The sequence below is a fragment of the Schistocerca gregaria genome, chromosome 5 (assembly GCF_023897955.1).
Source record: "Schistocerca gregaria isolate iqSchGreg1 chromosome 5, iqSchGreg1.2, whole genome shotgun sequence".
Classification (NCBI taxonomy): Eukaryota; Metazoa; Arthropoda; class Insecta; order Orthoptera; family Acrididae; genus Schistocerca; species Schistocerca gregaria.
Genome location: NC_064924.1, coordinates 28162875 through 28183592, shown reverse-complemented (window position 1 = coordinate 28183592; position 20718 = coordinate 28162875).

Genomic DNA, 20718 nt, shown 5'->3' with positions numbered 1-20718 from the left:
GCAACTTGCGAGAGGGCTGACGACTTGCAGACAAACTGTCGGAGAGGTCACGACACTCAGGCAATCTGTGGGAATAGTCACGAGTTGCAGGCAACCTGCGAGAGCGGTCACGACATTGCAGGAATCCTGCAGGAGGTGTCACGACTTTCAGGCAACCTGCAGCAGGGGTCACAAATTGCACGTAACCTATGGGAGGGATCATGACTTGGGGCCAACCTGCAGGAGAATTCACGAATTGCAGGTAACCTGAGGGAGGGGTCACAACTTACAAGCAACCTGCAGGAGTGGTCACGACTTGCAGCAACCTGTGGGAGTGGTCACAAATCCAGGACCAAGCGGGGGGGTCACGTAATTACAGGCAAACTTCAGGGGGGGGGGGGGGGGTCAAGACTTGAAGCAACCTGCAGGAGGGGTCAGGGCTAGAAGCCAACCTGCGGGAGGGGTCCAGACTTTGCAGGCGACTGCAAAAGGAGTCGCAACTTGCAGATAACTTGCGGAAAGGCTAACCACTTGCATACAGCTTGCGGGAGGTTTCACGACTTCAGGCAACCTGAGCGATGTGTCACGAATTTGCAGGCAACCTTCAGGAGGTGGCCCGACTTTCAGGCAACCTGCAGGAGGGTTCACGACTTAAGGCATCCTGTGGGAGGGGTCACAACTTGCACACAACCAGCAGGAGTGGCCACGGTTTATGGATAACCTGCACAAGGCGTTATGACTTGCAGGTAACCTGCGGGTGGGGTCACGAGATACAGGAAACGTGCAGGAGGGATCAAACTTGCAGGCTAACTGCGGGAGGGGTCACGACTAGCACGAAACATGAAGGAGTCATCACAACTTGCAGTCACACTGCGGGAGGGGTCACGACTTGCAGGCAACCTGCAAGAGTGGCTACGGCTTGTGGGCAACCTGCTGCAGGGGACACGACTTTGCAGGCTACCTGCTGGAGGCGTCACCACTTGCAGGCAACCTGCAGGAGTGGCCACGGCTTGTGGGGAACCTGCAGGCGCGGTCACGAGGTTCAGGCACACAGTGGGGGGTGTCACGACTTGCATACAACCTGCGGGATGGAGCACGAATTTGCAGGGAACCTCCAGGAGGGGTTAAAACTTGCATCAACCTAAAGTAGTGGCCACGCATTGTGGGCTATCTGCAGGAGGGGTCAGGACTTGCAGGTAAACTGTCGGAGAGGTCACGACATTCAGGCAAACTGTGGGAGGGTTCACGACTTGCAGGCAACCTACAGGAGTGGCCACAGTTTGAGGGCAACCTGCAGCGGGCGCACGACTTTGCAGGCTACCTGCAAGAGGGGTCACGCCCTGCAGGCCACCTGTCAGAGGAGTGACGAGTTGCAAGCAACCTGCGGGAGTGGCCACTGCTTGTGGGCAACCTGCAGGAGTGGTCACGAATTGCAGGTAACTTGCAGGAGAGGTCACGACGTGCAGGAAACCTGTGGGAGGGGTCACGAAATTGCGGGCAAACTGCACGAGGGGTCAAGACTTGAAGCAACCTGCAGGAGGGGTCAGGGCTTGAAGCCAACCTGTGGGAGTGGTCATGACTTTGCAGGCAACCTGTAGGAGGTAGCCCGACTTTCAGGCAACCTAAAGGAGGGGTCACGACTTGAAGCAAGCTGCGGGAGGGGTCAGGACTTGTAGGTGACCTGCAGGAGGGGTCACAACTTGCAGGAAACCTGCAGGAGTGGCCACGGCTTATGGGTAACCTCTAGGAGGCGTTATGACTTGCAGCTAACCTGCGGGAGGGGTCACGAGATGCAGGTGACGTGCAGGAGAGGTTACGACCCTCAGGCAAACATCGGGAGGGGTTACCACTCGCAGGAAACCAGTGGGAGGGGTCACGACTTGCAGACAACCTGCAGGAGGAGCACGACTTGCAGGCAACCTGTGGGAGGGGTCACGAGTTGTAGGCAACCAGTGGGAATGGCCACGGCTTGTCTCCAACCTGCAGGAGGGGTCACGAATTGCAGGGAACCTGCGGGAGGGGTCAGAACTGACAAGCAACCTGCAGGAGTGTTCACGACTTGCAGAAACTTGTAGAAGTGGTCACGACTTCCAGGAACCTGCGAGAGGTGTCACGTAATTACAGGCAAACTGCAGGAGGGGTCAAGGCTTGAAGCAACCTGCAGGAGTGGTCAGGGCTTGAAGCCACCCTGTGGGAGTGGTCATGACTTTGCAGGCAACCTACAGGAGGTAGCCCGACGTTTAGGCAACCTGAAGGAGGGATCACGACTTGAAGCAACCTGCGGGAGGGGTCATGACTTGCAGGAAACCTGCAGGAGGGGTCACATCTTGCAGGCAATCTGCGGGAGGGGTCACGAGATGCAGGAAACCGCCAGGAGGGGTCACGACTTGCAGGCGAACAGTGAGAGGGGTGACGACTTGCAGGCAAACTGTGGGAGGGGTCACGACTTGCAGGCAACCTACAGGAGTGGTCACGACTTGCAGCAACCAGTGCTAGTGGTCACGAGTTGCAGGAACCTGCAAGATGGGTCATGACATTAAGGCATACTGTGGGGAGGTGTTACGACTTGCATACAATTCGCGGGACAGGGCACGAATTTACAGGGAACCTCCAGGAGGGGTTACAACTTGCAGGCAACCTAAAGGAGTGGCCACGCATTGTGGGCAACCTGCAGGAGGAGTCACGACTTGTAGGCAATCAGTGGGAGTGGCCACAGCTTGTGGCCAACGTGCAGGAGGGGTCACGAATTGCAGGGAACCTGCGGGAGGGATCAGAACTGACAAGCAACCTGCAGGAGTGTTCACGACTTGCAGCAACCTGTAGGAGTGGTCACGACTTCCAGGAACCTGCGGGAGGTGTCTCGTAATTACAGGCAAACTGCAGGAGGGGTCAAGACTTGAAGCAGCCTGCAGGAGTGGTCAGGGCTTGAAGCCAACCTGTGGGAGTGGACATGACTTTGCAGGCAACCTACAGGAGGTAGACCGACGTTTAGGCAACCTGAAGGAGGGATCACGAGTTGAAGCAACCTGCAGGAGGGGTCATGTTTTGTAGGTAACCCGTGGGAGGTATCACAACTTGCAGGCAACCTGCAGGACGGGTCACAAGATGCAGGAAAACGCCAGGAGGGGTCACGACTTGCAGGCGAACAGTGAGAGGGGTGACGACTTGCAGGCAAACTGTGGGAGGGATCACGACCTGCAGGCAACCTGCAAGAGTGGCTACTTCTTTTGGGTAACCTGCAGCAGGGGTCACGACTTTGCAGGCATACTGCAGGAGGCAGGAAGGGTCACGATTTGCAGGCAAATTGTCTGAGGGGTCGCGACGTTCAGGCAACCTGCGGAATGGGTCACGACTTGCAGACAACCTGTGTGAGGAGTCACGACATTCAGGCACCCTGCGGGAGGGGTCAAGAGATGCAGGAAACCTGCATTAGTGTTGAAGACTTGCAGGCAACCTGCGGGAGGGGGCAGGACTTGCAGGAAATCTGCAGGGGGAGTCACGACTTACAGGCAACCTGCAGAAGGGGTCACGACATTGCAGGCAACCTGCAGAAGGGCTCACGACTCGAAGGCAACGTGTAGGAGTGGCCACGGCTTGAGGGCAAACTGCAGGAGGTGTTACGATCTTGCAGGCATACTGCAGGAGGCAGGATGGGTCACGACTTGCAGGCAACCTGTGGGAGGGGTCACAACTTGCAGGCAACCTGTGTGAGGGGTCATGACATTCAGGCAACCTGCGGGATGGGTCACGAGTTGCAGATAACCTGTGAGAGGGGTCACGACTTGCAGGCAACCTACAGGAGGGGTCATGACTTGAAGCCAACCTGCGGGAGGGGTCACGACTTGCGGGCAACCTTCGGGAGTGTCCACCGCTTGTGGGCAACTTGCGGGAGGGGTCACGACTTGCAGGCAACCTGTGGGAGGGGTAATGACTTGCAAGAAACCTGCGGGAAGAATCACGACTTGCAGGTAACCCGCGGCAGGAGTAACGACTTGCAGGAAACTTGCACGAGGGTTCACAACTTGCATGCAACCTCCGGGAGTGGTCACATCTTTGCAGTCAACCTGCAGAAGGGGTCATGACTTTGCTGGCAACCTGCGATATGGGTCACGACTTTGCAGGCAACCTGTAGGAGAGGTCACAACTTCCAGGCAACCTGTCGGAGGACTTACGACTTGCAGACAACCAATGGGTTGCCCACGATTTTCGAGCAACCTGCAAGAGTGGCTACTGATTTGTATTTGTCATCTGGGTAGAACAGCTTGTACACTTTGTTTTAGGTTTAGGAGGTCTTAGGTTAATGGAGAAACTGTGACAGTGCAAACAATTACTGACAGATAAATGTAAACTTTATTGTGCTATGATACTTAAGTTGTCCAGCAACTCGTTGGATGTGCTTGCACACAGATAAAACTAAGCAGTGGTCTGCATTACTGAATAGAATATCTAAAAGACAATGTCGATCCTGGTTGCCACACTCTCAATTCCTGTAGTGCTTGTTCCCATGCAAAGGGAACTGACTTGGCAGAAAATCCTAAGAAATTTTGGTCCTATGTCAAAGCGGTATGTGGATCAAAATAAAATGTCCAGACACTCTGTGACCAAAATGGTACTGATACAGAGGATGACAGACTAAAGGCCGAAATACTAAACGTCTTCTTCCAAAGCTGTTTCACAGAGGAAGACTGCACTGTACTTCCTTCTCTAGATTGTCGCGCAGTTGAAAAAATGGTAGATATCGAAACAGACGACAGAGGGATAGAGAAACAATTAAAATCGCTCAAAAGAGGAAAGGCCGCTGGTCCTGATGGGATACCAGTTCGATTTTACACAGAGTGCGCGAAGGAACTTGCCCCCCTTCTTGCAGCGGTGTACCGTGGGTCTCTAGAAGAGCGAAGCGTTCCAAAGGATTGGAAAAAGGCACAGGTCATCCACATTTTCAAGAAGGGACGTCGAACAGATGTGCAGAACTATAGACCTATATCTCTAACGTCGATCAGTTGTAGAATTTTGGAACTTGTATTATGTTCGAGTATAATGACTTTTCTGGAGATTAGAAGTCTACTCTGTAGGAATCAGCATGGGTTTCGAAAAAGACGGTCGTGTGAAACCCAGCTCGCGCTATTCGTCCACGAGACTCAGAGGGCCATAGGGGTTCACAGGTAGATGCCGTGTTTCTTGACTTCCGCAAGGCGTTTGACACAGTTCCCCACAGTCGTTTAATGAACAAAGTAAGAGCATACGGACTATCAGACCAATTGTGTGATTGGATTGAGGAGTTCCTAGATAACAGAACGCAGCATGTCATTCTCAATGGAGAGAAGTCTTCTAAAGTAAGAGTGATTTCTGGTGTGCCGCAGGGGAGTGTCATAGGACCGTTGCTATTCACAATATACATAAATGACCCGTTGGATGACATCGGAAGTTCACTGAGGCTTTTTGCAGATGATGCTGTGGTATATCGAGAGGTTGCAACAATGGAAAATTGTACTGAAATGGAGGAGGATCTGCAGCGAATTGACGCATGATGCACGAAATGGCAATTGAATCTCAATGTAGACGATTGTAATGTGCTGCGAATACATAGAGAGATAGATCTGTTATCATTTAGCTACAAAATAGCAGGTCAGCAACTGGAAGCAGTTAATTCCATAAATTATCTGGCAGTACGCATTAGGAGTGATTTAAAATGGAATGATCGTATAAAGTTGATCGTCGGTAAAGCAGATGCCAGACTGAGATTCATTGGAAGAATCCTAAGGAAATGCTATCCGAAAACAAAGGAAGTAGGTTACAGTACGCTTGTTCGCCCACTGCTTGAATACTGCTCAGCAGTGTGGGATCCGCACCAGATAGGGTTGATAGAAGAGATAGAGAAGATCCAATGGAGAGCAGCGCGCTTCATTACAGGATCATTTAGTAATCGCGAAAGTGTTACGGAGATGCTAGATAAACTCCAGTGGAAGACTGCAGGAGAGACGCTCAGTAGCTCGGTACGGGCTTTTGTTAAAGTTTCGAGAACATACCTTCACCGAAGAGTCAAACAGTATATTGCTCCCTCCTACGTATATCTTGCGAAGAGACCATGAGGATAAAATCAGAGAGATTAGAGCCCACACAGAAGCATACCGACAATCCTTCTTTCCACGAACAATACGAGACTGGAATATAAGAGAGAACCGATAGAGGTACTCAGGGTACCCTCCGCCACACTCCGTCAGGTGGCTTGCGCAGTATGGATGTAGATGTAGATGTAGATGTAGAAAGGCTATAGGAGACTCCACATGTAGACTGTTTTGCAGGCTGATCTCCACTACAAGCTGTCACTACAAACAGCAATCCTTGTGCCCTGTACTAGAACTGTCGTATGCCAATGCTGCACTTGAAGCATACATTGCTGCCTGTGGCACCCGCTTATCACAACGATGAAGTCCATTCTGTTGGTGGTGGTATGGAGGTTGCTGATTGGGACGCACTTGTTCCAGTTATGTCTAGTTGTGAGGACAAAACACTCCTTCCCCAGAACCCCTCACCATCGTTGTGCAATGTCAGTTGCTGCTATACTGGCAGGGGAGAGGAGGGGGTGAGGGGCGGAGGTGTGTGTAGTTGGTGCCGAGCCCGCCTCATGCTCTGGCATTCACTTGTGACCACCCTGGAAAACCAGCTGACAAAAAAGGCAGAAGGCACACTCCTGCATTGGTTAATGAAGCGCAAACTTCGTGGTGTTGACCCACAATAACGTCGTGATGTGGGACGAGGACCCCTTTCAAGGCCACAGCATTGAGTGGACCATCCCCGAAAGACATCTGTTGTCCACTCAGTGCGGGCATAGGCGTCGGGTGTAGGACCGAGGGTTTGGAGCCTGGTAGTGGTGATGCAGGACTCCACATTGCTGGATGGAGTGCAGACTGCATCATCCGGGCCGGCAACAAATCTATAAACAAAGACTCGGCAGCAGGATCACGCAAACTATAAGGATGAAGTTGGTTCTGGTGCCAGCACAGCAAACTTCTGGACCCTGTACAAGAAACACTAGGCCTATCTCCCTCATGATTTCTACAATATTACCGTGCTCCCAGGCCTTTTGTCTTCCATAAAATCTGAAAAATATTTGTTATTTGCTTTATACATTGCCTGAGTGGGAGGAGTAGGCTCCAGCCACAGTGGTGAGTGCAGCAGCTGGAGCAGTGTGCGGTGGCACCGTCCATAGAGCAAATACAATGTTGAAGGGACGCTGCAGAGCTAGGAGTGGTAAGAAGAGTGTAAGAGCAGCAAAGCTTGCTCGCACGTGTAGCGGTGTGTAGCTTGACCATCTGCTGTTTGAAAGTGTGCATGAAGCGCTCTACTTCTCTGTTTGATTGAAGTTGAAAGAGTGCACTGGTGATGTGACGAAGGCTGTTGGTTGCATAAAACTTCTTAAATTCTGCCGACACAAACTGAGATCCACTGTAGTCACTAGCAACCAGTCGACCAAATCCATGTGTCCAGACTGCCGTCCCAGGTGGAAAGCATGGAACACTGGAACACAACTGTGGGTGAGAACCTGGATGGACGATGTGGAGCTGCGTACACAGCTGGCGCCTCTGGAGAAGCTCAACAGGGCTGCAGAAACTAATAGGTGTCGTCTGGTATGCCATCAGAGAAGCAGTAACACCTCCTCGGGAAAGTCTTGCAGATATTTTTTCATCTGGGTCTGTAAGTCACGAACCAGGCCCTCAGCTTCCCATTAGACTGATGCTGAAAGAGAGGGGAGCAGACGTGGCAAATGCCTAACCATTCACAGAAATCATGAAAACTCTTGATCAAACTCGGGCTCTGTGGTGAAAACAGAAAGATAGCACCAAGGACAAATTGTCAAAAGACAACAAAGGAGGTTCCTGCAACAGCACTAGCTGCCACAACAGCTGATACAAGGTGGGAGAAATCCATGACAAAAACAGTGTATGACCTAACATGGAAGGCATAGAAATGTTGCTCTAGGCAGTGTTCATGTGAATCTCAATTTTTTCTTGTCTTGTCAAACAGCAGAAATGGAGGAGGAAACGTAGCCAGATATGGAACAGGAGAGAGTAGCTTTGGTACAACATGTCACAGAACGGTAAGAAGTTCTTCCTGTTGTTGCACCTATATTTGAAGCAGAACTTCCATACCATTACAAGAAAAATGTCATAACTATTTGTGAAACTCAACTACAGTGCATAACATGTGAAAAATGACCCTACTCATTGCCAATGTGTTCTGACTAAAAGAATACACAGATAATAACAATCACAACTGTTTATCACTTCAAGAATACTGGTACTTGAAAAAGCCTGCCACAGAGTGGTGACTCTACTAGTCTGCGACACACAGGCTGATTTTTAAGATACAACAGAGTAGGGCTGGCCACGCCTAGCTCTATACACCATCAGCTGTCTGGTAGAGTGCCCTATGGAGAGTCTGCATGCATGTACAAGGGTGGAAGCCTCCGCCAGGGATAGTGTCTTGCAGCTTTTTTGGTGTGACATATAGCTGCATGCCCAGATAATGGGTGTGGAATCTTACATGGGTCACTAGAAAAACATAAACATTTTCAGTTTAATCACCACCAATCTCTTCCATATTTTCTACATTTGACAGTCCTCTTAAGATATCAATGACCACCAACCTACAAATATGTATGACAGTTCAGTAATGGCCTTAACCAGACCCACCAGAGGTTACCACTCTGCACTGCCTCAATATTGTACCATGCTTCCAGCTGTCAACCACTGATAGAAGAGAATCAAATCTGTGAATTTTAAACATACATCTCAAGATAAATATCTTGTAACTCTTTCTCTAGTAGGTAGATCGATGGGTACGTAGACAGTCACTCAGCTAAATTCATTTTTTGCATTTTCATAAAGTTTCCAGAATCTAAACCCAGAATTTTTAGAAAGAGTGTGAGTGCTACCTCCTTACTTATGTAATAAGGAGCCCCAACACATTAATGGGTTGTTCTATGTAACAAAAATACAAAAGAGAGACATTTTCAGCTTCATCATCTCTGAGTTCTTTCATAATTCCTGCATTCGACAATCCTGACAAGATATAAATGTAGGCAGGTATGTTAGTTGCATGTTCCATGGATCATTTTGCCAGACAGATCACAATGATTTGGAACCAACCATTTTACATTCACATTGCACATTAATTTGTACAAATGGTTACCTTCTGTACATTTCTAAGGTTTTTCCTTTGTTCCCAAAAGAAAAAAAATGTATTTACAACTTTTGGGATTTAGTGAGTTTTACTCATCACCTTTTACACATTACAGTAATAGAAATTCTTCTACAGAATAGAAGGCGTTGTCAAGGAGGAAATTTCTCAGTTGGTTTTAAAATGTTACGTTGCTCTCTGTCAGACATTTTATGTCACTAAGTAAGTGATCGAAAATTTTTGTTGCAGTATTTTGCACCGCTTTTTGTACTACAGACAACTTTCATGTGGGCTAATGGATGCCATTTTTCCTGTTGGTAATGTAACCACATACATCATTGCCCCCTTTTGAATTGTAGAGGACTAGTTACAACAAACCTCATAAGGGAATAAATATATTGTAAAGTATCAGTGGCGTAGCGTGGTTGTAAAGGTCGGGAAGACTCTGCACTTATTATAGGGAAACAAAATAGTACAATAAACAATAATTTAAACGTGTGAAACAAAATGCATCAAATAACACAACAGCTACTACTACTACTACTACTACCACCATTACCACTACCACCGGCACTAATAATAATAATAATAATAACTAACTTGTTCAAGAAACGATGACAAATTTGTAAAACCCCAGCAGCAAGAGAAGAAGCACTTATATTTTCTTGTACGCAAGTGCAATGCACCTGTCTTTTCTTTCCACGATTAAGTCTATACCTCGGTCTACAAAGATCTGATCACTGGATAGCTCTCTAGGTAGTGTCTTTTCTATGGCTAACGTGCTCAAAAACGACAGCCATACGTTGGACATTGAATTCCTTAAATAATTCTTCACTCAATGTGAATTTTCAACTTCTCGCGGCGTTATGAATAATTCTTCACTCGTTTAAGAGCACTCATGCTTCGTTCACTGCTTCCTGCAGTTGCGGGTAGGGTCAAAACCAAACGCAGGAACTTCAAAGTTTCTTCATAAACGGAGTCTAAATCATTGTTAACAATGTAATTTAAGAGGATTCTTGGAGATAAGTGTTTTTATCTCATGAGCGTTTATGTTACACAGTTCATTTTCAAGTTGTTCTTGTTTGAAAAAAATAATACTGTTCTAATAATTGAAGCAGTTTCAACTTTGGGAATTCTTTTTGATAGTTCAGGAAACGCTTTGCGTTCAAAAGTTCAACAAACCTTCTTTCCATCCGAACAATTCGCAAATCCAGTATCTCGTAAGTTAGTTCCCTGAGAGACGTCTTTTGACTGTCACAGAATGATAAGTTGCCTTTCAAACACAAGCTGCATTTAATGCATTCATCAACGAATGTTTCCGTTCTTAATTGTCGTAAGTATCTGAAAATAGTTCTTATTTCGTCGTGGCAAGCAGTTATACTGATAGGTTTTGCCTGAAGAACATTAAAGAGATGATCAACATAAACCAAGCACCCTCGGTAGAAGCAAAGCAAGTAGAGAAACGTAGGATCAACTATCCGTCGATTCATTCCCACAGAACAGCTCCAAGATTCTGGGTCCCACTGAGAGTCTGTATCATCAAATATAAAATTAAATACACGATGTAGCCCTGAGAAACGACTAGATATTCTTGAAACTGCCCTGGAACGGAAGTTCCGGTGAGTGTTGCTTGCAGGTGGCACTTTAAATCCTTTCTCAGTTAGCAACACAGTTCGTTTCGATGATTTGCTGAAAAACGAATGGAATGCAGTAAGATCACTTACAAACATACGTACTTGTCGTATGATTTTGGGGGCATGTAACAGTACCAAATTCAGTTGGCGTGCGTAACAATGAATAAATAGCGCATAGGGACAGACCTGCTTTACCAATTGTTGTACTCCTCTTTCTCTGCCCGCTATTACTGAAGCGCCATCGTATGTTTGACTAACCACTTCTCCTTCCACATTCCATTCTTTCAATACTGCATGAAAAAAGTTTGACAAACCTTCAGCAGTTTTATGTCCAGAAACATCGTAAAATCCAGCGAATTTTTCCTCAATTTTGTCTACAATCAGTACCTGAATATTATACTCATTTGACTCTTGCTTGACACGTCTAATGTTTCAACAGCCTGAATCGGAATTAAATAAAAGTTTTGAATTTCAGATTTTATTTTATCATTAACTGCCAAAGTTATCATTTCTATTACATCATTCTGTACAACTGGAGAATTTCCTTTAAAGGTTGAAGATGATGAAAGATGGTCTCGGATTAATTGATTAACTGCTCTCCTTGCGCTAGTAAATCCAAGAATACCAGATAGTTACCTTTGTTGCTGGAGGATTCATCTTCTCGATGGTCGCAAAAGGCTGGTTCTTGTTTACAAAGACAGACAATTGCCTGGATATAAGACGAGCCAATACTCTCGTGCTGGATGCAGCTTGTTTGTTGTATTTTATTGCTGTTAGACGAGCGGCTTCAGAAAGGGCGTGTTCAATCCTACTTTTGCCCAATAACTGAAATGATTCTTTGTGCTGCAGGTGACGTTTTGATATCTGATGCTTTTGTTCTTTCCTGTCAAAGTTCTTTATTGTACAAATGCCCTCATTGCATCATTCGTTTTCACCACCAAACAGAAGACACATATAACAATATAATCTGTTATTAACTGCATTCGCAGTCAGCCAAGCATACTTTTCGTACCAGGCTGTCTGAAAAGTGCGTTTTTGTTTGGCTTCACTTAAAACTACACTGAGTATAGGAGTAGGTCGTTTGTCCTTCAATTCGCACTTTTTTCGTACGTTAATGTAGAAAAAGGCGCTTTTAATAAAAATTCTATAAGCTGTTCAGTTGCTGGCTCACTCATGTTGGCGACACAACGAAAATATGCACTAAAATCACACAAGAATGATTATGAACACAAACCGCATTAAAAGCCAGCATAGAAGCGGCAGAGACTAGTCTCGATACCTCCTAGCAAGTGCAGCGCACCGGCCTTCGTGGGAGAGGGGAAGCGGAGGGGAGCCGAGAACGCTGAGGCGCACACAGCCAGGTAAGGGGAGGGAGGCGGAGACTGGGAGCAGGCGAGCCTCCAGCAGGCAGACACACCAATACTCAGGGTGCGGCTGCGCGGGCTACAAAGCTGATCTCTTCGCACATTTAGTGCTCTCAGTAGAAAGTTGTTATGAATTACTATCGCATCTTTTTTAAGCACGAATATAGGGGAGACTAAGTCTCCCCTCACGCTACGCCACTGTAAAGTAGTGGTCAGAACGCCCAACTCATTTAACAGATGCCTACAAGATGATTGTGGGTAAGCACCGCATATAATTCATACAGCACATTTTTACGTAATGAAGACTTTCTTTGTTACAGATGCGTTAGCCCAGGACATTATTCCGTATGACATTATTGAGTGAAAATATGCAAAATTTGTCAGCTTACTGATTTGTCCCTCCCCAAGGTTTGCAACGATTTGAAGTACAATGTTGTTGAACTAAGTTATTTTAGGAGTTCCAAAATCTGCCTTTTCCGATTTAAGTTCTCATCGATATGGACACCTAAGAATTTTGAAGTTTCCACCTTATTTTTTATTTTCTCACCATATGTTACAGTTATCATTGGTGTAGTACCCCTGGGTGTTCAAAACTAAATATGTTGTGTGTTTTAGAAATTAAGGATGAGACCACTCACAGGAAAACACTCTTGATTACTTTTCAATGCTTTTTCTCTTTCTGTGTGGCTGTTTGGATTGATTACAACATTAGTGTCACCTGCAAAAAGAACTAATTCTGCTTTCTTGTGTGTTAAACAGAAGATCATTTACATATTCGAGGAACATTAGTGGACCTAAAATTTAGCCTTGGGCCCCATACCTAATTTCTCCACAGTCATAATTATTTCCCAAAGACTATATTGGATGTAAGACTAAGTACAACTGCATTCTTTTTGCTAGGTATGTCATTATCCATTGGTTGGCTACACTATCTGTCCCATAAAACTTCAATTTATCGAGCAGAGTATTGTGATTCACACAGTAAAAGGCACTAGATAAGTAGCACAAAATACCAACCGACACTATTTTCTTACTTAAAGCTTGTAAAACCTGGTGACTGAACATGTAACTGGTATTCTCAGCAGAGCAAACCTTCCAAACCCTAAACTGTGATTCACTGAGGATATTGTTGCTGCTAAGGTGTAATACTATTCTTGAATATATCACCATATGAAAAATTTTGGAAAATGGTGTCAGCAGTGAAACAGACTGGTAGTTATTGACACTTCCCCTCTAACCTTTCTTAAGGAGGTGGTTAGGAATGGCATATTTCAGTGTCTCTGTAAAATTGCCTTGACTTAGTAATGCATTACATATTTCAGGTAATGTCAGGTTTATTATATGGGAAAAAACCTGTAGTACTTAATCAGAATCACAATCAAAATAGATGAGCTTTTATTTTTAGAGAATGGTTGGAAAGAAGATGAGGACAAACTGCTTAATCATGTGATAAACACACCCACATATAAGGGTTGTTCAATGTAAACAATATAAAAGAATATCATTTTCAGCTTAACTATCTCTGATTTCTTTCATACTCTCTGCAATCAACAATCCTGCCCAGATAAAAATAACCAGCAGGCAGGCAGACAGGTAGGTGGACAGTTAGTCACTCAGCTAAATTCATTACTGTGCATTTTCATGAAGTTCTCAGAAATTATCTTAAGCTAGAGTGTTTAGACAGAGGGAGATGGCTAACGGCTTACTTATGTTATGCAAAAAGAGACAGCAAAAAGTTGGAACTGAAATGGACCTTTTTTTCTGTAATCAGTTTTGGACTATTCTAATTCTGAAACCAACATTTGTACAAAAGTAAAAAATTACAATTTGTCCAAACAAATGTCCACATTAAACACAAGTGCAGAGCATAAATGTGTGGTTATCACATAGGATTGGTTGAAGATAACACATGTTAAGTATTGAATACGCATTTATTAATCACTGATACATAAAAAACGTGGCCGTACAAGTTACGTGCTGAAAGGTGAACACTAGAACAAAGCAATCCACAGAAGTAAAAGTCACGCGGCCGGTGTGGGAAGTGGGGGCATCAGTGTCAGCAGTGCAGGAATCCCGTGGTTCCAACGGCTGCACAAGCGGAGACGCATCGCGTCACCCGAAGGCAGGTCAGCAGTGTTGGGAGGCAGATCGGAGAGTGACCACGCTGGTTTCAGTTGATAAACAGACACTGTCTGTGGCTGTCCATGACGAACATGTTTGTACCACGACACAGCGTGTGGTGAGGGCCCGAATAAGGCGACTGCAGTGCTGCTTGCTCAGTGTCATCCCGCAGCATCACAAAGTCACAATAAGGTCCTTGTGGATGAACACAGGCGATGTGGTGTGGGGGCAGGGAACAGGGGTGCGGAGGTGTGCAACGTGTGTACGAACCCACTCTTCGCTGTATTGAATCTCAGCAAGTGCGGCATTCAAATCTTCTTTATAGACTGAGCGAATATCCAGCAGGACCCTCAGGTTGGCCTCTGGCCATTGGCCACCACGGCACATTAGAGTGGCCTTGAGCACATGGTGCCACTGCTCGACCAGGCAATTCATCTGCGAGTGGTAAGCTGTGGTGCGAAATTTGGCTGCGCCACAGAGTTCACAGGGTCATGTACAGAGGACGGATTCAAACTGGCGTCCCTGGTCAGTCATTAGAGACAGAGGACAGCCAAAGTGAACAACCTATGCTGAGATGAAATAACGGATGATGGTCTTAGCCGTGATGTCAATAAGCTGCCTCAACCCAGCGGGTCACAGGGTCGATGATCAATAAGATGTATCAGTAACCCTCGGAAGGGTGGAGGGGACCAATGATGTCACTATGGACATGTCGAGAAACCCCCTCTGGAATGTCAACCTTCTCCAATGGAAGCTGATCGTGCCAGCCGAACTTGCTGCACTGGCGTGGGACGCACACCTGGCTCCGAGTGTGCCAGTTGTGCTTCATGCCAGGCCGGATGAAGCACTTCACAACCAGCTCACATTCCAGGGTGGGCTAAGCTGTGCAAGGCAGTAAAGGCCCTATTATGAAGGGCGGAAGGGACCACGGAGCGGAGTGTGCCTGTAGAGGTGGCATGAAGGACTAGGATTGTCGACCCATGTAGTATATGGGACTGGACAGAGAGCAATGATTTGTTGCCTGATATTATTCGCTGTATGCCATCGTTGTTGGCTTGCAGTTGGGCGAACTCCTTTAGGTTCAGTGGTGCGATTAGCATGCAGATGCAGGAAAGGTAGTCTGTCACAACATTCTCCACACCGCAGATATAGCAAGCATCAGAAGAATGCTGAAATGCTGCCTGTATCTCCTTAGCCAGATTACGAATAGCATCCATGAGTGGCTTGTGATCTGTATTGATCGTGAAAGGTCACTCCTCGAGGTCACTACAGAAATGTTAAATCGCCTCATATACAGCAAGGAGCGCATGGTCAATAGCTGACCACTTGCGCCAGCCGAAGTGGCCGTGCGGTTCTAGGCACTGCAGTCTAGAACCGCGAGACCACTATGGTCGCAGGTTCGAATCCTGCCTCGGGCGTGGATGAGTGTGGTGTCCTTAGGTTAGTTAGGTTTAACTAGTTCTACGTTCTAGGGGACTAATGACCTCCAAAGTTGAGTCCCACAGTTCTCAGAGCCATTTGACCCTTTTTTTTTTTATCAACCATTTGCACTGGCTCCTAGTCAGTTTCTTGGAATAGAAGCAGAGGGGTTGGGTGGAGTCAGCAGAGTGCTGTTGAAAAACAGCACCCACAGCTGAGTCACTGGCATCAGTCGTGATCAAGACATGAGCCTCAGGGTGAGGGCGGGCGAATGTGACAGCTTTGGCGAGGGCAGTTTTAAGGTTACCAACAGCATCGAGCATGCATTTGATACATTCAAACTTCCATTTCCCTGTGGTGCTTTTGCCAGAGAGCGCATTGTTGAGGGCCATTTGGACAGAAGAGGAATATGGTGGCAGTAAAAGTTTGCCATACCCAGAAAATGATGGAGCTGAGCATAATCCTCAGGGAGAGGAAGATCAAGTATGGTTTCGAGATGAGAACTCGTCGGTCAGAGGCCGTCAGCAGATACACTATGGCCTAGGAAGGTAACTGATGTGGAACACAGTTGAGATTTATCATGGTTGACCACCATGCCATTGGCAGCAAGGGCTGAATGGAATGCATCAAGGTGAACTTGATGCTCCTCAGCGGAGGAGGAAAAGATCAGTATATCATCTAACTGAGCATAAGCAAATGGCAGAGGGAGCAAAGTGGAATCAATGAACCGCTGCCACATCTGCACAGCATTAAACAATCCATAAGGCATGTAAAAGTATTGAAATAGGCTGAAGGGTGTGATGATGGCCATCTTTGGAATATCCGGTGGCTGCATAGGGATCTGATGATAAGCCTTGGAACAATTTAAAATGGAAAAAAAGTTAGAAACATGAAGTAATTGCATGAAATCCTGGATATATGGGATAGGGTAGTTATCAATAATGGTGCGAGCATTAAGAGACCTGTAGTCCCCACACATGTGTAAGGTGCCGTCCTTTTTGGGAAAAAGGTGAACAGGTGAAGACCAGTTACTATCAGAGGGGCAGAGGATGCCTAAAACCAAGAGATCCTGAGTGATCTAATTTGTGTACAGAAGTTTGGAAGTGTTAAGGTTCTTGGCCTTATTATGAACAGCTGGGCAATTGATGGTGTGTATCCTATGACAAGTGCCATTACTGATGGCTGATACTCACGTAGGAAGGTTGGGAATAGGGGTCAAGAAGCTATCCGCAGGCGATGTCAGTTCACTGACCTCAGTGAACCAGGGCGGTGTAGGCAGGGCATCAGCTGCAGTCAGCGATGGAAGACACGATGCAGGAGGAGAGCATGCACATGTGTCTTTTATATTCATCCGCAGCACTGAGAAAACAGCAGCAGGTGGTAGAATGCTCGACACAGGAGCAGACTGGAGAGAAGACGCTGTAGAGGTGTGTGATAGACCGCCTTGTTGTGGGTCTGCAGATAGGCGATGTATGGTACGCCATGCATGTGAAAATTCAGCGGTTCTGTGTGTGGAGTTCATCGATTTGTTGAGCTCATGTCCGACAGGTCAGAGACCCATGTAGTAATGCACTCGACCAGGGACGCACATGTGGAAAACGTAGCCAACGAGGCAGAGAGCAAAGTTGTGCTGAACTCGTGTGAGCACAAAACTGTAGAGCCAGAAGCATGGTGGAGCACGACAGCCTGCAGGTCTGGTGAAAGTTCGTATGTTGTTGTTGTGTCTTCAGTCCTGAGACTGGTTTGATGCAGCTCTCCATGCTACTCTATCTTGTGCAAGTTTCTTCATCTCCCAGTACCTACTGCAACCTACATCCTTCGGAATCTGCTTAGTGTAGTCATCTCTTGGTCTCCCTCTACGATTTTGACCCTCCACGCTGCCCTCTATTACTAAATTGGTGATCCCTTGATGCCTCAGAACATGTCCTACCAACCGATCCCTTCTTCTGGTCAAGTTGTGCCGCAAACTTCTCTTCTCCCCAATCCTATTCAATATTTCATCATTACTTATGTGATCTACCCATCTAATCTTCAGCATTCTTCTGTAGCACCACATTTCGAAAGCTTCTATTCTCTTCTTGTCCAAACTAGTTATCGTCCATGTTTCACTTCCATACATGGCTACACTCCATACAAATACTTTCAGAAATGTCTTCCTGACACTTAAATCTATACTCGATGTTAACAAATTTCTCTTCTTCAGGAACGATTTCCTTGCCATTGCCAGTCTACATTTTATATCCTCTCTACTTCGACCATCATCAGTTATTTTGCTCCCCAAACAGCAAAACTCGTTTACTAATTTCAGTGTCTCATTTCCTAATCTAATTCGCTCAGCATCACGCAACTTAATTAGACTACATTCCATTATCCTCGTTTTGCTTTTCTTGATGTTCATCTTGTATTCTCTTTTCAACACACTATCCATTCCGTTCAACTGCTCTTCCAAGTCCTTTGCTGTCTCTGACAGAATTACGATGTCATCGGAGAACCTCAACATTTTTATTTCTTCTCCATGAATTTTAATACCTACTCCGAATTTTTCTTTTGTTTCCTTCACTGCTTGCTCAATATACAGATTGAATAACATCGGGGAGAGACTACAACCCTGACTCACTCCCTTCCCAACCACTGCATCCCCTTCAAGTCCCTCGACTCTTATAACTGCCATCTGGTTTCTGTACAAATTGTAAATAGCCTAACGCTCCCTGTATTTTACCCCTGCTACCTTCAGAATTTGAAAGAGAGTATTCCAATCAACATTGTCAAAAGCTTTCTCTAAGTCTACAAATGTTAGAAACGTAGGTTCACCCTTCCTTAATCTAGCTTCTAAGATAAGTCATAGGGACAGTATTGCCACACGTGTTACAACATTTCTACGGAATCCAAACTGATCTTCCCCGAGGTCGACTTCTACTAGTTTTTCCATTCGTCTGTAAAGAATTCGCATTAGTATTTTGCAGCTGTGACTTATTAAACTGATAGTTCGGTAATTTTCACATCTGTCAACACCTGCTTTCTTTGGTATTGGAATTATTATATTCTTCTTGAAGTTGGAGGGTATTTCGCCTGTCTCTCACATCTTGCTCAGCAGATGGTAGAGTTTTGTCAGGACAGGTTCTCCCAAGTCCATCAGTAGTTCTAATGGAATGTTGTCTACTCCGGGGGCCTTGTTTCGACTCAGGTCATTCAGTGCACTGTCAAACTCTTCACGCAATATTGTATCTCCCATTTCATCTTCATCTACGTCCTCTTCCATTTCCATAATATTGTCCTCAAGTACATCGCCCTTGTATAGACCCTGTATATACTCCTTCCACCTTTCTGCTTTCCCTTCTTTGCTTAGAACTGGGTTTCCATCTGAGCTCTTGATGTTCATACAAGTGGTTCTCTTATCTCCAAAGGTCTCTTTCATTTTCCTGTAGGCAGTATCTATCTTACCCCTAGTGAGATAAGCCTCTACATCCTTACATTTGTCCTCTAGCCATCCCTGCTTAGCCATTTTGCACTTCCTGTCAATCTCATTTTTGAGACTTCTGTATTCCTTTTTGCCTGCTTCATTTACTGCATTTTTACATTTTCTCCTTTCATCAATTAAATTCAATATTTCTTCTGTTACCCAAGGATTTCTACTAGCCCTCGTCTTTTTACCTACTTGATCCTCTGCTGCCTTCACTACTTCATCCCTCAAAGCTACCCATTCTTCTTCTACCGTATTTCTTTCCCCCATTCCTGTCAATTGATCCCTTATGCTCTCCCTGAAACTCTGTACAACCTCTGGTTCTTTTAGTTTATCCAGGTCCCATCTCCTTAAATTCCCACCTTTTTGCAGTTTTTTTAGTTTTAATCTACAGGTTATAACCAATAGATTGTGGTCAGAGTCCACATCTGCCCCTGGAAATGTCTTACAATTTAAAATCTGGTTCCTAAATCTCTGTCTTACCATTATATAATCTATCTGAAACCTTTCAGTATCTCCAGGCTTCTTCCATGTATATAGCCTTCTTTTATGGTTCTTGAACCAAGTGTTAGTTATGATTAATAAGTTGTGCTCTGTGCAAAATTCTACCAGGCGGCTTCCTCTTTCATTTCTTTGCCCCAGTCCATATTCACCTACTACGTTTCCATCTCTCCCTTTTCCTACTACTGAATTCCAGTCACCCATGACTATTAAATTTTCATCTCCCTTCACTATCTGGAAAGGTGGCGACAAAGGTGGCAAAGGTGAATCTGCTTGGAGGATTGTAGCAAATTAATCTGTAATACTTATTTACAAATGTGGAATCCAATGATGAACATAAAATACAGCTTTGCATTGCCATAAATATTTTCTATAATTATACATAAAATTATTTTGGAAAAACTGTACCATAAAATAAAATTACAAAACACAGTGTCTGAAATTTAGCTCTGTTAAGCATAGGCTGCTCTCAAGGCACACAGGACAAATGTTTCAAACCATATCGTAAATTACCACAATTTTGTGTGAGTAAGCACACAGATCTTTTAGAGAAGGTATAATCTTATCAAAAGTAGACTTAGCAAGTGGCACCCACAAGTATGTAATAAGTGATTAAAGTAAATAACAGAATTAAAAATAAGGAAAGACATATAGGAGGGGGGCAGGCTAAAGTGTAAAAGACATCTAGGATCCAAATCATAGCCCATTAGGGTACAATAAGTATTTAAAATTTACAGAATATAAACAAGCAGTATTACAATCTAAACACAATGAATACATTAAACTGAATAAAATAGCACACTACAGTAACTCCCATAAATGCATAATCTACTCTCAAGGCTATAAATACCATGACACTTGAAAAAAAAATTGCTTTCAGATCATCTAAAATACTGCTAAAGCCAATTTATTTTCAGAGAAGATGACTTCTCATTAAAACCTAATTCAACAAGCAACAGATAGTTATCAGGTAGTTAAACAGATTAATATATCAATGGTAATGAGGGTCATGGACTAAATGCGGCGGGGGGTGGGGTGGGGGGGGGGGGTGAAGTTTAAA